Genomic DNA, 7,558 nt, shown 5'->3' with positions numbered 1-7,558 from the left:
ATTTATCCAAAGAACACGAAAACACCAATGTGTAAAGATACTTGCACCCCTGTGTTCATTGCAGTGTTATTCACAATAGCCAAGACTTGGAAGCAACCTAAGTGCCCATCAAGGGACGAATGGATAAAGAAGCTGTGGTATATATACACAATGGAATACTACTCAGCCATAAGAAATGATGAAATCCAGCCATTTTTGACAACATGGATGGACCTTGAGGGTATTATGCTAAGCGAAATAAGTCAGAAGGAGAAGGTCAAATACCATATGATCTCACTCATAAGTAGAAGATAAAAACAACGACAAACAAACACATAGAGACAAGAGATTGGATTGGTGGTTACCAGAGGGGAAGAGGGGAGGGAGGAGGGTGAAAGGGATGATTAGGCACATGTGTGTGGCGATGGATTGTAATTAGTATTTAGGTGGTGAACATGAAGTAATCAATGCAGAAATAGAAGTATAATGACGTATGCCTGAATTTTTTTTTTTTCCTGAGGAAGATCAGCCCTGTGCTAACATCTGCCAATCCTCCTCTTTTTTTGCTGAGGAAGACTGACCCTGGGCTAACATCCTTGCCCATCTTCCTCCACTTTATATGGGATGCCACCACAGCATGGCTTGCCATGCCGTGCATTGGCGCGCTCCCGGGATCTGAACCGGTGAACCCTGGGCCCCCGCAGCGGAGAGCACACACTTAACCACTTGCGCCACCCGGCCAGCCCTATGCCTGAAATTTATACAATGTTACAAACCAGTGTTACTGCAATAAAAAACAAATTAATTTTAAAAAATAAAATCAATCTGACAACATTAAAATTAAGACTGGTTCATCAAGAGACACTATAAGAGTGGAAAGAGAAGCCGTGAACTGGAATGAGGTAATTGCACCACATAACCAACAAAAGACTACTGTTTAACCTCTCGCGAGTCTGGAGGCTGTATAAAAACTCCCATAATCACTAAGAATATGATTCACAATCTAAGAAAAAAATGGGCAAAAGACAAGTACAAGCATTTCACAGAAGAGAAACCACGAAGGGCCAAAAAAATCTTTTAAAAGAGATGTTCAGGCCCATTAGTAATTACAGAAATGTACCTTAAGATATTTATGTACTGTAAGATATCACTTCATGACTACCAGATGGGCAAAGATTAAAGTCTGAGCATACCAAGGGCCAGTAAGGATGTGAAGCAATAGGAATATGCATAGGCTATTGATGGAAGTGTAAATGGGTACACTCACTTTGAGGAAAAATTACTATACCTACCTGTCTTAAGACCCTGAGATTCCATTCCACACTTGAGGGAAAGAGTCTTGCACATGCTCACCAAGAGTAACCTCATTCTCATAACCAAAATGGGGGGTGGGGAGGAGAGTGGGGATCTAAATCTCCATGAAGGGAGAACGGACCTACAAACTGTGGTCTGTTCATACATTGTAATGCTATAGAGCTGTGCTGTCCAATACTATTAGCCACAAATGCCTGTTGAGCACTTGAAATGCGCCTAGTCCTAAATGAAATGTGCTAACTGTAAAATACACACTAGATTTAGATTTAGTACGAAAAAAGATAATGTAAAACATCTTAATCTCATAATATCAAAATGATAGTATTTTGGATTTATTGGATTAAATAAAGTATGTTAAAATCAACTTCATAAGCTTTTTTTTTATTTAATTGGCTTCCAAAAATTTTCAAATTCCGTTTGTTTCTACTTGACAGTACCGCAACAAAAAGAGACGGACTACAAATACAAGCAACAAAACGGGAGCATCTTCCATGCTCTTTTGATCAGGAGCAGCAAAACCCAAAGGAGTACCTAGTATATACATATACTATATACACATACATACGCATATATAAAGCCTAAAGCAGAAAAAACTGAGCCACACTGTTGCAGGAAGTTTACAAGCCCAATCAACAAATAAGACTAGCGGTCGAGAAAACCACGAACTGAACTGCAAATTTTAGTACCACTTCGATCATAAGTCAGTTTATAACCTGTGCTGGGAAATGTGACCGGTGAAGTGCCCGATAGCTTACCTTACGCATTGCTTTTTTTTCCCCACAGGTGAAAATACCTGGAAGCATAAACAACACAACATAATACCAGAGAGAAACTATAACCATCCTGCTTTTTAACCAACATAAGACAGCCTTGCAAACACAAGGCCTCAAAAAATTAGTTTATGACTCAGAGTTGTTCCTCTCCACGGAAATCTTTAGTAAAAGGCGAAAGATTTATACGATCTGAAGAGAAACCAGAGTATAGCTTTTGAATTTGTAACTCAAAGCTCGGGTAAAAGAAAGTCCTATTTCACTGATGGTGGCTAGCTGACAGCAAGATCCGGTGTCTGAATAAAAATTTTCAGACTACTGTATAAATAACAGTTTAAATTCAGCAAATAGAAGTGGAATAAAATTTCACATTTTGCCATTTTAAACTTGTACTGACTGCAGTGCATTGTGGGTATGCAAATAAAGCGAGTCACCACCCTTTCGATTCGGGAAATATCTTAGTATTCAGAGGGTGCCTCTGCGTCCCCATTAGGGGGCCAAGCGGAGGCTTGGCTGAGTGGGAACTAAATGCCGCCGAGATCGGGATAAAAACTCGTTTCATGTGTTTTTTGTATTTGTACATCTGAGTTTGATTTCTTTTAAATAAAGACTTTGCTATTAAATTGAAAATGAGGGGCTGGCCCGGTGGCTTAGCGGTTAAGCTCCCCCCGGGCCCCTTCAGTGGCCAGTTCAGATCCTGGGAGCGATACACACACCGCTCTTCAAGCCGCGCTCTGGCAGCGTCCCACACAGAGAGACTAGAAGGATGTACAACTATGACATACAACTATCTTCTGGGGCTTTGGGGAGAAAAAAGGAAAAAGGAGGAAGATTAGCAACAGATGTTAGCTCAGGGCCAATCTTCCTAAAAAATAAATAAATAAAATTTAAAAAATTGAACACGAAAAAACTACCAAAGTGATTGACACAAAATTCAGGACGGTGGTTCCTCCCTTCCATGAGAAATGAGAAGTGTGTCTGGGGAGAGGCACACAAGGGTTTAAAAAGTTTGATAATTTCCGTTTTCTTAAGGTGAGTAGTGGCCCTACCCGTGTTTTGTTTGTTCGCTGTGTTTTTATTTGTTTTTTAATGGTGTACCTCCGGGATATACACTCTTGAATATTTTGCATTTTTGTCTGCTGTTTGAGAAAAATTCCTGGCAATGTCCTGTTTAAAATCAGAGCTTGCGCGCTCAGTGTCAGGTGTCCTGCCCCGCCCCCCCCCCCCCCCCCCCCCGCTACTGTTGGGGATGAAATCTTGTATTCTCGTTTCAACCCTGGTGCCTTTGCTTTTAAAATGTGGTGTTCTCTCCTCTGCAGCGCTCAGCTGCCCGCTCCGACCAGCCTACACGGACTCCTTCCTAGCAACTGTGGTAACCCAACAACCTTGGGAAAGGAAACTGCAGCTTTTTTTGTTTTCTCGTTTGTTTTTTCCTAGCGGCTTGTGTAAACATTCCGCTTCCAAACTTGGAAGCTTCTCTGAACTGGCACGTTTGTTTTTCATTTTGCTGGTTCTTTTGCTGACAAGTCAATCGTATTTGACATATACTTGATCTAAATTTGTCTAATACCTTTTAAAAACAGCTTTGTTAGATATAATTCACTTGCCATACAATTCACCCATTTAAAGTGTACAATTCAATGGTTTTTAGTATATTCACAGAGTTGTCCAATCATCACCACAATCTAATTTTAGAACATTTTCATCACCCCCAAAAGAAAATGTACCCCTTAGCAGTTACTCTGCATCCCCCCATCCCCTAGCCTCTGCCAACCACTAACCCAGTTTCTGTCCCTAAACTGCCTTTTCTGGACATTTCATACAAATGGAAGCATATAACCTTTTGTGACTGGCTTCTTTCACTTAGCATAATGTTTGCGATCATCCACACATGCATTTGGTTTGATACTCCTTTGCATTCTTGCACTGTTTCACAATGTAACGGGAAGTTAGAGACCCGTGGAAATAGAAAGTTCCCACCCTGTGGCGATAGCTACACCTCACTGATCTTGGCCAGGGGCTAAAGTGCCAAGGGAACAGGAAAAAGCTGCTCACTTAACACTTTGAGCTCTTTCCCCAATGGGACTTGGAAGAGAGGCATTCATCTTCTGGACTTTGCTCTGCTTTACTCTGGAAGAGTCCTGGGCAGCTTTCACTGGTTAGAGAACCACGAGGAAGTTCAGCTTTTGTTTTCAGCCACTCCAGGCTACATAGAGTCATGGAGTTTCCAGGAATTCTGAATCCAAAGTACAGACCCACCTCTCATTGTAAATGTGGGGTTTGAGAGGTCAGCTACAGTTTCATTGATATGGTGTGGCTGACAGTTCCATTTCTGGCAACAAGTCACACTGATATTTAATACAAGAAATAGCCAAAAAATACAAAACATAAAAACCTGTGTTGGGATTTTTGATTGGCACTGCTTTGAATTTATAGATTAAATTGGGAAGAATGTCCCATCTTATGACATTGAGTCTACCATTCTATGACTTCCAGTTATATTTTTCATTTATTTACATCTTTTTGTTTATTTACATCCTTCAAAGCTATATAATTGACTCTGTAGTGGTCTTTTAAAAAAATTATTTACACCTAATATCCTAGGAGTATTTTTTGCTGTTATAAATGATAGATTTTTGAAACCAAAATTTTAATTGATTATTATAATTCAAGCAACTTACTATTTGTCTAAAAATGCAATTTATTTTTGTGTTAGTCTTATATCCAACAACCTTGCTGAACTATAGCTTTAATTCTAAAGGGTTATCTAAATTAGTCCTGTCCAATGGAAATATAATGTAAGCCAAGCACATAACTTCAAATTTCCTAGTAGCCACATTAATAAAATAAAATAAACAGGTAAAATTAATTATATTTTATTTATTTAAGTAATATATTTTATTTAATCCAAAATATTATACAAATATATAATCAATATAAAAATTATTAATGAGATGTTTTACTTTTTTATTTTTCATACATAGTCTTCAAAATCCAGTGTGTATTTTATAACACAGTACATCTCAATTCAGACTGGTCACATTTCAAATGCTCAATAGCCACGTGTGGCCAGTGGCTACCGTACTGGACACTGCAGTTCTAGATCCTTTAGGATCTTCTATGAAAATAATCATATTGACTGAGAATAATAATTTTGTTTTTCTTTTTCCAGCCCTCGTACCTTTCTCTCTCTCTCTCTCTTTTCTTGTTTTACTTTGCTGGCAAGGACTTGTAGTGCAAAACCCACTGGAAGTGTTGATACTTATTGGTTGTTCTTGTCTTCTTTTTGACTCTAAAGGGAAAGTTTACAGCATTTTCTGTTACATGTGGTGTGTGCTAGAGGTTTTTGGTTGGTATTTTTCGTTAGATTAGGCAGATTCCCTTCTATTTCTAGTATAATAAGATAGATAAATATTGAATGGGTATTTGAGTTTATCAAATGCTTTTTATGCATTCATAGGATTCTTATCAAATGATTTTGCTGTAGTCTTTTCAGTGGGGATCTACATTAAGAGATTAATGTTAAATCATCCTTGCCTCTTCTTGTAGATTGTTCTCTGGTTTCTATTTGTTGTGGCCAGATCCCAGGGGCCACACCTACAAGAGACACGTCTGAGCATAGGGACACCTAACCCTTTCAAATTTTGCAGTGGAGAGACACTCTGCCTGTAGCGAAGGTGGACTAGGCCTCTAGGTCTCAGCTCTTGTTTCCGGGTTTACCTTCTTTCTGGGACTCCTTGCTCATTTCTGCTGCAGCCTCTGTGCTGGCCACCAGGAGGTGCTGCTTCCCTTTAGTGTTCAGTTCCAGCCGCCAGGCCCGCCCGCTAAAGTCAAGGAGTCCAAGCGAGCCAGCCCTGAAGGTCTGTCTAGCGGTTCAAGTTTGGCGCGCTCCGCTTCAGTGGCCGGGATTCCCTGTCAGTAGCCATGCTGTGGCAGCGCCTCACGTAGACAAACTTACAATTATACACAACTATGTACTGGGGCTTTGGCGGGGTAGTGGGGAGAAAAAAAAAGGAGGAAGATTGGCAACAGATGTTAGCTTAGGGCAAATCTTCCCTTGTGCCGGGGGGAAAAAGAAAAAAGATGCACAGGATGACTACCTTGTGCATTATAAATATTGATAGTCCAAGCTGTTATATCACTTTAAAGTGTAATCGGTGGAAGGTAAATACCCAAGAGATCTGATACCCGCCATCATAATTTTCTAAAAAGTTAAAAAATTTTACATAATTCCTGTTTTTCTTGAACTTGTTTTTCCATTTCCATTTCTTCAAGAATTTAAAACAAATATAATATTTTTTACACCTGAAAGTGTTTTGATTACTCAATTATATTTCTCTGACAAAATAAGTATATTAGTTGAATTTTAAAACTTTTCCCACATCCTTTGAATTTAAAATCCTATGCATTCATATTTTTCTTCTGGATTGACATCATTACAATTAGTAGTAGTAGACACTTGATAATAGAACATAAATATATTGTAATATTACATATTTTGATAATTATTACACATAAAAGTGTCATTTTATTGGAACTTTATCTCCTAATTAGATGGATGCATATTACTTATTGCTACAGGAGATAAGGTTTAGTTCCAATGCTTTTTTTTTCACTTTTATAGCTGTAACCTAAGAAACCTTGTTCCCATAAATCAGTAGATGGAAACAGATCCAAGAATGTCACTCACTACCATATAATGAACTATCAGGTGACAACTGGATTAAGTCCTCCTTAAATTCTGCTGAAAGAAAAGATTTGGAAATCTTAATGTACAAAAGAATTTGTTGTCCAGACTTATTCACTTTCTCAAAATGGATGCAAATATTGTAAATTGACACTTGTTGGGAGCCCTGAAGGTTTTTACATCCTCCAGCATTGCACTTGGGTAAGGTTTAAGGTGGAAGACAGGAAAACTTTTATTTTGTTAAATGAGAGAAGGGCAATTGGTGAAAGGGAGGCGGGAAAGGAGTCCTCAGTAGATCTCCCAAAGTCAAACGCACACTCTGGCCACCTCTCCTTTACGCCCAGGCCCAGCCCAGCCTCCCTGTGGAAGTGAGGTGGTTCAGTGCTTCCTGCTTTGGTGTGGTGGATTTGGGGAGCTTCTTGGCTGAGGTTAACAGTGATGAAAATGATTGTGTTCTGTGCTGTGCAAAATGGCAGCCACTACTCCCACATGACTATTGAGCACTTGAAATGTGACTAGTGCATCTGAAAAACTGAATTTTTTATTTTGTTTAATTTTAATTAAGTGTAAATAGTCAATATGGCTCATGGCTACCATATTCGACAATGAAGAGCTAGGGATTCAGCAATGTCCTGGCTTGGTTTTCCACTTGACCAAGAGACTGGACTGTTGGGTTTTCTCTCATGGAGGAGAGGGGATGGGAGTCCAGTCCCTTCTTTTCTGTGGTTGGGTGAAAGGTTTCCTCCTCCCTAGCCCCCACCCTCATCATCTCCCCCTCCTCCATACTCTAGTACAGAGGACCCCAAAG

General features: G+C 39.4%; 1 non-coding gene across 1 annotated transcript; it reads right to left on the bottom strand.

Annotated features, from left to right (window-relative positions):
- Nucleotides 1-2,159: 2,159 nt before the first annotated feature.
- Nucleotides 2,160-2,275, bottom strand: LOC147917581 (U5 spliceosomal RNA). Its single transcript, XR_015551847.1, has one exon. It is a non-coding gene; the product is annotated as a U5 spliceosomal RNA (small nuclear RNA).
- Between the last annotated feature and the right edge of the window lie 5,283 nt (nt 2,276-7,558).

This window comes from Ceratotherium simum, chromosome 3, assembly GCF_057802395.1.
Source record: "Ceratotherium simum simum isolate JZ-2026a chromosome 3, ASM5780239v1, whole genome shotgun sequence".
Classification (NCBI taxonomy): domain Eukaryota; kingdom Metazoa; phylum Chordata; class Mammalia; order Perissodactyla; family Rhinocerotidae; genus Ceratotherium; species Ceratotherium simum.
Note: the sequence above shows the minus strand (reverse complement) of the source record. Positions and strands in the feature narration are given on the sequence as shown.